This window comes from Ostrea edulis, chromosome 7 (genome assembly GCF_947568905.1).
Source record: "Ostrea edulis chromosome 7, xbOstEdul1.1, whole genome shotgun sequence".
NCBI classification, from domain to species: Eukaryota; Metazoa; Mollusca; class Bivalvia; order Ostreida; family Ostreidae; genus Ostrea; species Ostrea edulis.
The window spans coordinates 24129267-24141648 of record NC_079170.1 but is presented as its reverse complement, the minus strand read 5'-3'; the positions used below and the strand labels follow the sequence as shown (position 1 = coordinate 24141648).

The 12382-nt window shown below is 34.3% G+C and overlaps 1 long non-coding RNA gene across 2 annotated transcripts; it reads left to right on the top strand.

Moving 5' to 3' along the window:
- Positions 1-692: 692 nt before the first annotated feature.
- Positions 693-8424, top strand: LOC125656022 (uncharacterized). 2 transcript variants are annotated; one of them, XR_008796762.1, is made up of 3 exons: positions 693-731; positions 1328-1378; positions 6605-8424. It is a non-coding gene; the product is annotated as an uncharacterized LOC125656022 (long non-coding RNA). The 2 variants fall into 2 exon arrangements; XR_008796761.1 differs by having other exon boundaries at positions 1325-1378.
- Positions 8425-12382: the final 3958 nt, after the last annotated feature.

The following is a 12382-nucleotide window of genomic DNA, read 5'->3' as shown; positions in this document are numbered from 1 at the left end:
ATATTTTATTGAAAGTAGATATTAAATTACCAACTCAATTTTATGACAAACGGGATGATTTCAGCTTCTCCATCGTCAACGTCCCATATTTATGTAGCAATATTCCATCATCACCTATATATGGTGTTAATATCTCTCAACTGATTCGATACACAAGAGGTTTTTCTGCGTATGGCCATTTTTTAAATCGAAGCAGGCTATTGACGAACGAGTTAATGGTACAGGGTTTCAAACAGTCTCGTTTAAAATCAGCATTTCGCATACTATGGTCGTTATAACGATCTAGTTTGCCAATACAACCTATCACTGGGTCAAATGTTGTATGACCTGTTTCATGCCCATTACTAGGCCGTTCTTGACACACTGATTTTTGACTACGGATAAGTCCATTTACCTGACCAAGATATAGGGCTCACGGTGGGTTGACTGGTCGACAGGGAATGCTCACTCCTCCTAGGCACCTGATCCCACCTCTGGTATACCTAGGTGTCAGTGTTTTCCCAGCTCTCTGTTTTGTACTGCTTATAAAAGTTATGAGATTAATTACCGTTCATTATCTTCGCCTTTTACCCAGGGGCCCGTTTTTGCCCAACTATTTATTTTGTATTGCTGATAGAAGTTATGAGATTGATCACTGTTCGTTATCTACACTTTTCAACTTTCAATGAAACTTTTTATATTATTCATTTCAGCACCAAGAACATCTAAAAATGAACAACTGTCTTCGCAAGGTATTTCTTAATCTTTATATTCATCATGATGAGAACTCGGTGTTCTTGAGGTTCAAAGAGATTTGTTTAATTACAAATTTAAGGCTGAGATAAATATTTTAATTTGTGTGGGGGGGGGGGGGGGGTACATAGAGTTTGGCCAAATGACCATAGTTCAGAATTATGGCAAACTATATACCTTGAATACTATATCTTTAATATTGTGGTTCAATGGCAAACCCCCAACTAGAACTTACCTTTATGACATGTATGAAATTAAATTTCCCCGTTATAGAGTTAAGATCAGGAGAAATATTTTTAAAAAAGTTACTTTGACATTTGTTGAATGACCTTGGTTCAGTCCGCTTTCACATCGTGTGACCTGGAAGAATGATTGTGATTGGTATGTCCTCTACCTTTTGTATTTTGTAATGAGGATAAAGCGCGGAAAAGAGTGAAACTATTCTGAAAGTGTTATGCACGACTTTCGAAGGTTATAGCAAGACAATGGAAATGAATAATATCTTGACACCTGACTTAGTGATTGATTCGAGTGACCTAAATTTTGTTGCATGCCTACATATGTTTATCGACATCTTTTGGTTTCGTTTTAGCAGAAGGAACGCCACTGACACCTGTACATGGATAAGGAACATACAATAACATAGGTATTTGTGCACATAATATCGCATTCACTATCATTGTATTTACCTGATGGACACTCTTACCTGATCACATTTTGTCCGTCATCTGCTTGTTGTCCGCAATCTGTCGTCTATTGTCTGTATACCTAATATTTTCAACTTTTTACTCTGAACCCCTAAGCCAATGTTAACCACATTTAGCATAAAATATCTTGCATAAATGAGATTGATGTTTCTTGAAATGAAGGGCTATGTCCACTTTCAATTCAAAGGTAAAAAGAATACCATAACTTGTGTAGAAGCTTCCTTATAAACCCAAGATTCAGTTTGTATTCCAAATCATTGGGTCCACATGGAAATCGTAAATTGTAAAATCTGAAGAAATAGAAGATTACAATTTGCCAAATACACACACACACAGTGTAAATACCAGTTTCATCCCACCCTGGCCTGCATTGAAAGTTGGGACCACAGTAGTGGTTAAGGAATTACTTAAGAATATCTAGGAACATTATTTTAAAATCTCAACATCTGCAAGTTTATGATATGTCAAATTGATATGCAAGCACCCCCGTGTAATGCAGTTTCAAGTCTCTTCACATCATGACTCCAGGGTCTGGACTACAAAAGGGGTTTAAAGTTTTATACAAAAATATATGAAAAAGTGAAGATTGTAAAGTGATTCATTTCATAATTCTTATAAAGAATACTACGTTAAGTGTAGGGCAAACACGGACCTCTGGGCACATTCGAAATGTGATCAAGTGCCATCATGTGCCTACGAGGAGTAAACATTCCGTGTTGACGAGTCACACCCACCGTGTAATATATATGATACATGTATTTGCATGTGTCTTTTTAAGAATCATAGGGGTATGCTATGTCAAATTTTAAATATGCAAGCATCATCATTTCATTTAAACTCACATTTGTTCATGTCTAAATATCATTATTATCTGGGGACAGAAGGGATCCGTAAGGGGGTTGTTCAAATTTACACATAGGTGAAGATACCGAAGAGTGATAAATCTCATAACTCCTAAAAGCAATGAAAAATAGAGCATTGGGCAAACACGGACCTCTGGATATACCAGAGGTTGGATTAGGTGCCTAGGAGTAGAAAGAATCCACTGTCGACCGGTCATACCCGCCGTGAGCCCTATATATTGATCAGGTAAACATAGTTATCTGTGTGTTATCAGTGTGCTAAGAAAGGCCAAAAAATCGGTATGAAGCATGTCACACAGCATTTGACCCAGTGATAGGTTGTATTAGTAAACTATATCGCTGTTTCGATCAAATAATTTGCTAAATGCTGACAATAAACTACATAAAAACCCTTTCAATCAAAGATACATTGCTGGATCCAGTAAGTGCTCTACCAAGCACCTCTCTTTGCTCTTCACGCAAATATTAACAGCTGTGAAGGAGAACCATCAAAGTTACTGTGCGACTACATATACCAGAAGTGGTGTTAATCAAATGTGGATTCTAAAAACTTCTAAAGACCTTTTAGAAAACTTGAAATGGGAAAACTTTTCCCAAATCAGTAGCATCAAAACCTATGACTTTTCAATACTATACACGACCATTCCTCACGATGAATTAAAGACTAGATTGTTTGACATCATAGAAAGTTGCTTCTTCAACAAAAATGGAAAAAGGAAATATTCATATCTAGTGATCAGTCATCCAAAAACTTACTTTGTTAAACATCACTCTGATTCCACGCACAAATACTCTGAAGTTGAAATAAAAATATGCTAGAGTTCCTCATCGACAATATCTTCATGGTGTTTATTGATCAGGTCTTCCAACACTCTGTTGGAATTCCCATTGGCACGAATTGTGCTCCTTTGTTAGCTGACCTGTTTATATATTCATATGAAGCAGAATCTATTCAAAAACCTATACGCGAGAAGAAGAAATATCTTACTGTGGCCTTCAATTCGACATTTAGATATATCAACAACGTTTTGTCTATCAACAATGGTAACTCATTCCTAAGTCGATTCGATACATTCCTGTGAACTCGAAATAAAAGACACCACAGAATCTTCCACTTCTGCTTCATACTTAACTATTTTATTGAAAGTGAGTATTAACAGCAAACTGACAACTCAACTGTATATGGTATTTATATCTCTCAACTGATTCGATACACAAATGCTGTCTGACATGTTTCATACCGATTGTTAGGCCGTTCTTGGCACACTGCGTTTACCTAATCGGGACAGGGATCACGGCGTGTGTGACCGGTCGACAGGGGATGCTTACTCCTCCTAGGTACATGATCCCACCTCTTGTGTGTCCAGAAGTCTGTGTTTGCCCAACTATCTATTTTGTATTGCTTGTAGGAGTTATGAGATTGATCACTGTACGTTATCTTCGACTTTCGTGAACCGAAAGTGTTGAAACCCCTGCACCATCAATTTGTTTATCAATAGCCTGCCTCGATTTCCAAACTGGCCAAACTCTTGCGTATCAAGTTAGTGTATATATATATATATATATATATATATATATATATATATATATATATATATTAGAAGTTGAATTGGATTGAAAAGTTTAATAAAATTGTCCTCTTTGGCTTTGCGAGTTATTTCATTTTCAGTCCACATTTTAAAGAACGGGAACACTTTAGATTTACCATCCCTGCATTCTGCAAAATGTTCACTACATGGGGCAAAGCCAAAGAGGACTATTTTATTAAACTTTTCAATCCAAGCCTTAAGGTGGGTCCTTAGTCCTGGATTTTTGGGGTTTAGGTAGCATTTTTTTGTTTGGAATCAATAGATTAACATTCAGAGTAATGAGAAAAGGCAAATTAGTTAAGGATTTCCAGATTTATTTTCATTACAGACACTACTGAAGTAATGTACCCCTATGTAGATTTTTATTAAATTCATTGGAAACAGTTATCTGTTGTTATTTTAAAATAAAAACAACAACAAAAATTTTAAACTGCATTTATTTATCAGGAAACATGTCAATAACTAAAACACATGTCATTTTCAATATGTTCATCAAGTTTTAGTAGTATAAGTACAACATTATTGAATTAGCTTTATTCTCCAAAATGTTAAAAAACAAACAAATATGGATACAATTTCCTTATAGCATGGTATACATATCATTTTTTTTTTCTGTTTATATTAATAGATGTACATCTGTTATAGTTATTTATGAAAAAAAATTCACACCTTTCCTTAATAATTTCAAATCTATAGCTTCCAGAGTATGTATACCCCCATAAAAACCCTAAGTCTGGCACCATACAACTGAGCTATTCAAAACCACTCATGGATTAAAATTTTATGTAATTTCATGAAAAGACACAGATAATAATTCCTTATCACCTTGGTAAAATGTTTGTGAAAAATATAGGAAATCTATTGCATAATGGACTTGATAAATAATTTAATGAAAACAGAGTTATTGTCCTTGGATTCAATATTTTGAAACGCATCATTCACTATTCAAATATAACTAAGACTTTTGAAATATTTTATGGCTAACAAGATTTTTTACAATAACTATTGAAAAAGACTCCAAAAAAATGTATGTTCCAGTCATTAACTTATTGACTTTGCACAATCTTATGACGTCACAGGAGTGTGGAACTACGTTAATAGAAAATAATTATTTGAATAATTGAAATACAATTTAGCATAATATCTTTACAAAATAGTCAATTACCAAACGCTACCGGTTAACGTTATTATGACGTCATAAAGGACTCGTTTAATTGACGTCATAACAAAGACGTTACTAAACAATTTTTGTATAAATATTTGAACTGCCTGATGAACCATGTAGACATGGAGAAAGCGCTAGCAGTGAATGATTGTTTTTTATGGAATGCGTCATTCTGATTTTCAATATTTATATATATATGTATATATATACCTATGCCCTACATCGTGGAGTATTTCATTAACATGGCAACGTTGTTTAATAATTCTAGGACTAATTTGCTCAATTGTTTTGAATTAAAATGCAGATTTGTATATTGTGAGTCCGCGATTATCACGCGGGAAAATAACACTAAAATAAGAGTTTGCAGTTAAAGCTTGAAATATTGATATTAAGAACATTGATATAAAAGTATGGATTTTATTTTCAACATAAAATGATCAAAAGATCATTAAAAAAATAGGGAGACTCTGCTCAAATTGTATTGTAAAGTAATGAACCTGATATTTACGTTCTTGTTTTGAACTGTTTACGTTTAACGTTATTTTTCGTCATTCTACAGTGACGTCTCACAGTATACGCGGCCTAAGAAATCGTTATCCCATAATGCCTGACTGGAAAGGGTTTGGTTTGTAAGCAAACGAACTCTAGCGGATGTCTGCGTCTATCTGTCCCAGATTCCATACCGAAAGGAATTGCACGTTTTGCACGGTCTGTAATTTCTAAGGGCCTGGGTGTGATTTGAACGATTCACACGTCTCTATGGGCGTGACTTGATTATGTACGGAACCATTCTTGAACGAAACGGTTTGTCCGGAGTGCTGAATGATTTGCACTGAACGATAAACAGTTTGCATGGAAAGAAATGGAACGCTTTGGAGGTGTAGTAATACACAGCAGGGTCTATAACATCGTGATAAAGTATTAAAACTTTACACACAAGGAGCTTATCTCCTCAACAACCGCAAAGTTGAAAAGGAGACGTGATCTGGAACACTCTACCATTTTCCAGGGTCACAGACAATTCCCCCAAACGTTCAAGACCCGAATCAATAAGCACACTTTTAATCCTGATTTTAACGAGATTTTTCTCTTAAATTATTTTGACATATATACCATTGCGATAATGCCAACAAGTAGCCCAGCATACTCTGGGAGGACGTTTCTTTATTTTTTTTACACAGTTTCAAGGCAGGTTCAGACTCTGCATAGAGATATATAGGAAAATGACATTCTGAAAAACCTCATTGGAACGATCTACCAATTTCTTATTCAAATATCCTTACCAACTGTAGTTTCAACGACCCACTCTATACATTTAAAACTAATGCTAACCATTAGTATCTTTAAAACTAATGCTAACCATTGATATCTATGTATGGACAAGGCGACTAAGGTGAGCATTGTGATTCATAAGTATTGTGCTGGTCCGCATGTGTAGAGCGTCCGTCACACACAGCTATACAGGAACATATTTATGTGCTCATTTACTACATCAGGTATGTTCACTTTGAGTATAAAGATATACATGACACAATTTCTGTTTGACAGAATATGAAGGCATGGAAGGATAGTCTTTGAAGATAACAACTTTGTAGACTTCTGCAATGATGTTTTAAAGTATTTTTTTTTAAATGTTCGATGGTATGCAATAGTTAGACTGACGTCACCTGGAGATATTGATGAATCAAGAGACTGCCATACATACAGGATGTCCTATATATGTATTGTGATGTTTATATCTAATTTGCATGATTTTTCTTCAAAGTTTTATTTTACCTTATTATAAAAAATTTTAATTGTGTTTTACATTGAAATTCTATTTTATTCTTTTTACATGAAACCTGTGTTCAGTTTTTAGAATTGTGTTCCGTTTTGCTAACAGTATTTTTATTTATAAATTGTGTTCAATTTTTACATATATTTGTAAATTGTGTTCAATGTTTACATATATTTGTAAACTGTGTTCAATCTTTGCATATATTTGTAAATTCTGTTCCATTTTTATATATAATTGTGTTTACTTTATATATAGAATATTGTGTTCAATTGTTTACGTTGAAATTTGTGTTCCATTTTAGTTCACTTATCTATCAACTGTCTGCCCGCCCGTCCATAAACATTTTACACTTTTATTTTCTTCTCTAAAACGCTGGAGCAGTGTCATTCAAAAGTGAGATAAAGTATTCCTGGGTAAAGGGTTTCTAAGTACGTATGCTAATTTCAAAAGAGATGTAAGCAATATCATAAAATGGAGTGGACTACTTTAAAAGTATTCTTCTGAAAAATCACTGGTCCAGAAAAGACAAAACTTACAAGAAAACTTCCTTAAAGAACGTAAATTCAGAATTGTTCAAACCATCGCCCTACAGGGGTAGGATAAGGCCACGACAACGGATCATTGTATATAAGTGGGTATATAAGGAAATATAGTTTTTAAATATTTTCTTGAAGACCAACAAATCCTTGATAAGTCATATTTATGTGCAAGTATCCTCAGGCAATGCAGTTTGAAACTTTTGCAAATTATTACTGCGGTTGGTAAGGTGGTACCACAAGATGAAATCGCGATTTCATATTGGAATCTACAGAGTAAAAGAGAACCATAATTTTTTTATTAATAAGCAAGCATCTCTAGGTAGTGTAGATACAGGTTTGTTCAATTAGGGGCTGCGGGGGTTGGATGAGGCCAGAATGGTGGATCAAACCTTTAGATGGGAATATATTATCAAATATCTTTAAAATCTCCCTATGATCAGCTAATAATTAGTCATGTTAATAGGCAGATATCCTCAGATAGTTTATACTAATAGGTTTTGAAATAATTGTCCCCCCCCCGCCCAACGTAGGGTGAGACCACAATAGGGATATCATTGGAATTTTTCCAGAAATGGGAATGATAGGAAACATTCGGCTAAAGAGTAGCAATGTCATGTTTAAAGATATTAGTATGCAAGTACATTCAAGCAGGTCAAATTCAATTTTTTTTAACGTCCTGGCCAGGGGAATAGGATGGGACCTCAATAGGGTATCAAAGTTTTACATAAGAAAGGTTTTAAGAAACTTATTCTTAGCAGGGCCAGGGTTAATCATATCATTGTTGAAGCATCCCTGGATATTGCGGATTCATTTTGGGGATATTCATTGACCACAATAGTTTTACTCCACCTCTGAGATCATTCATCCTTTCCTTTCGTCACCTCTCTTACAATGTATGGGATGGGGATTGAAAATATTGCTTTTGTAGATTATTGACCATGGGGTAAGGCTGGGTCTAGAATCGGGAATAAAATAGTTCATGATATACGAATAAAAGAGAACAAGTGGCATTTCTATGTTTTGTGGATTCAAGGCTGGTTAAGGATGTATGGGACTGACATCAGAGTAATTAAAAAATCCTAAAAATGAGTGAAATAGATAGTATTGTACTCATTTTATCGAAAAAAGACATTTTTTAGATAGGTTCGTGAGTTCGTTTCCATGGTAACGAACATCAAAGATACCCTTGCTGGAGACATTATAATTGACTGAAATTTACTATTTGTCTAAAAGGGGGTATGGAACTGACATCAGAGCAGTGAAAAAATTCCTAAAGTGATTAAAGTAATTAGCATTAGTTTTAATTTAACAGAAAAATTCATTTCTAAATAGGTCTTTGAGTTCGTTACCATGGTAACCATCATCAAACATATCCTTGCTGGAGACATCATATCTAGAACCTGTAGAGAACCCGGAAGTGTATGGCTGACATCAGAATAATTAAAAAATTCTAAAATTGAATGAAATGGATAGCATTATATTTATTTTATCAGAAAAAGACATTTTTGACATAGGTCCGTGAGTTCGTTTCCATGGTAACCGTCATCAAACATATCCTTGCTGGAGACATCATGTTCAAAACCTGTAAACAAAAAATGGAAAGGTATGACTGACATGAGAATAATTAAAAAATTCTAAAATTGAGTGAAATGGATAGCATTATGTCTATTCTATCAGAAAATGACATTTTTGACATAGGTCTGAGAGATCGTTACCATGGTAACCATCATCAAACATATCCTTGCTGGAGACATCATATTTAAAACCTGTAGAGAACCCGGAAGTGTATGGCTGACATCAGAATAATTTAAAAATTCTAAAATCAAGTGAAATGGATAGCATTATGTCTATTCTATCAGAAAATGACATTTTTGACATAGGTCGGAGTTCGTTCCCATGGTAACCATCATCAAACGTATCCTTGCTGGAGACATCATGTTCAAAACCTGTGAAAAATATACGTGTAAGGTTGACATCAGAATAATTAAAAAATTCCAAAAATTACGTGAAATGGATAGCATTATATATATTTACTATTAAATAAATATATATATTAAATATAATAAATATTTATATATAATTATTGCTTTCTGAAGGAGCTTTTTAAAGATGTGTTCCCTATATATTCAGATATAAAACTTTGATCCCCTATTGTAGCCCCATCCTACCCCCCAGGAGCCATGGTTTCAACAAACTTTAATCTGCACTATGTCAGGAAGCTGCCATGAACATTTGAACTTTCCTTGCCCAGCAGTTCTTGCGAGAAGATTTTTAATTGACCCCTCCCTATTTTTGTAATTATCTCTTTTATACCTTTAAAGGTAGCATGGCCCTTCATTGCATGAAATTGGCCTACTTGTTCTGGAAGTATTGTACTGGAGATTGATTGATTGAATATTGTTTTACGTCCCTCTCGAGAATATTTCACTCATATGGAGATGTCACCCATGCCGGTGAAGGGCTGCAAAATTTAGGCCTATGCTCGGTGCTTAGGGCCATTGAGCAGGGAGGGATCTATCTCGTGCCACATCTGCTGTGACACGGGACCTCGGTTTTTGCAGTCTCATCCGAAGGACCGCCCCATTTAGTCGCCTCTTGCGACAAGCTAGGGGGTACTGAGGATATATTCCAACACATATCCCCACTGGATTTTTGTGGAGAATTTTTTATAAATTTGTCAATATATATCTACTATTTCGCTATTATCTCCCCTTGGAGCAGGGTGTTAACCTTCATTTCATCAGACTTAACTTGCCTCGACCCAAGGATCCTTTTTGCCAAGTTTGTTTGAAATTGGCCAAGTGGTTCTGGAGAAGAAGTCGAAAATGTGAAAAGTTTACAGACAGTCAGACGATAGACAATGGGTGATCAGAAATGCTCACTTGAGCTAAAAATGAGTTGCATTTCTTTATAAAATCATATCAAAGATAACAATTCTGCAATCTAAAGTAAAATCAAAATTCCATTTGTAACTAGTTCTAATTGTAACTGGGACCATTACATATGTTCCCCAAACCAGTTAAAAAGTAAAGTCATTGTAAACCTATAGCAAAAATCATTTTATTTTAGCCTTTAATTACATGTAGTACGTTTACTATGATTTACTATGGTCATGTTAGTGCAAAGAAATAAAAGAAAGCAATGCACTTGCATACACACAGACACGAGTATGATTCCGTACTTTTGTTGATGTCATTATAGTACAGTCCTTTCTATCATATACCCACAGAAAGAATTTCTTAATGTTTGCATCAAATACAAGAAAGTTATAGTGATTTTAAAATCATCCAATCAGAAATCAGCACACGTGCGTGCACGTGCTGACCAGTAATTTTAACCACACCAATTTGTAAGGAGTACCAAGACACACCTAAAACCTCAAAATCAAAAGAATTTGATGAAAAACAAAAACATTATCGTCCTTCAAAAAATTAACTTTTGAAATATGATGCATGTGCATGCACGTGTGCGTTGGCATTTTTTGTTACACCAGTATATATATACACATATCATCTACCTATGATGTGAATATCAACTCATTCGCTTCATTAATAAGAGAGTTACAGATGTTTTAGTACATGTATTATCCAATCAAAAAGAAGCGCACGTGCATGCGCGTGCAGATTGGTAATCTTGACAATGCAGATCAGTTAAGAATCTCAATATCTACCTATAATATGAATATCAAACCATTTGAATGAGCAACAAAAAAGTTACACTGATTACAAAATTCGTGTACGAAAAATGTGATGCATGTGCATGCACGTGCGTGCAGACAACACGACTATCATTTTGCGTATATACAAATGATATACTATCATCCTAACAAGGTTTCATGTTGATTCCTTGTGAATTCTGATTTTCAATTTTTTTGTACCAAAATTGCAATGCACGTACGTGCGCGTACATGCACATGCAGACAAATTACTATTGTTTAGTTTTGTGTTTGCATCCCACACTCTTCCATGTTTCTTTCCTGTGGGTGCATTGTTCAAATATTGACAACATGCATTTGAACAATTTTAGGTATCTATTAAAAGAATCAATAAATTATATACATGTAGTTGTGTATGTATAACTTAAAATAAGACATAAAATCGTAATGAAGTATGTGCCCCTATGATATATATTAATAGAATAAATAAACAATATTAAATTTTACAATGAATATCATAAGTATTCAAGATTATTACTTTAGAGGTTATTTTGTATGCAGGGTCCTGTATAAAGACTTATTACTAAGTATAAATTTTGTAGTAAGTTTTCTGGTTATTGGGTCAATGGCAGAGTCAACATACAGAATTTGATCCATGGTTGTTGAGTGTCCATCATGTTTAGGGGCGAAATCAAAAGACCAATGTCAGGAAAAAAATTTAAATTCAAATAGTTAGCGGGCCTCAGGGGGAGTAAAAACTCAAATAAGTTTTTGTCATCCAACATCGATTTCACTTTAGTGGAAAAAAGACAAGTGGCTGTTAAAAACCACATAATAATATATTACATTTTACCGGTAATGAACATTAAATATTTTAAATGTACACTTTAATTTGTGAATAAACAGAAGTAAAAGTATAACAGTATTATTTATACTCGCATGTTTTTACTTGTTAATCGATTAGTTTCAACATTCATAATATTTAGATTTAAGGGGAGTGGGGTGTGATTTCGTGAAAACTATGTAAAACGTATACGGTACCAATTTTGATGTGAATTTAGTTTTTTGTCAGACATTGAACTTTTGATTTCGCCATCGTCCCTTAACGTGTTAAATGATTTAAGAATTCCTCTCAAAACTTAGAGGTACACTTGCATCAAATATTTGATGTGTGTCTTGCCCAAACTGCATTTAGTATTAGGACTAACTTATTGACAGGTGCAATTATATAAACCTAGATACATTGTACCTTAATGATAGCCAATAGTATATGATATAATGAAAAAGAGCCAAATTAATTCACTGAATATAACTTTCAATTAAGCTCAATAAAATAATTAGTTAAGGGTACAAAT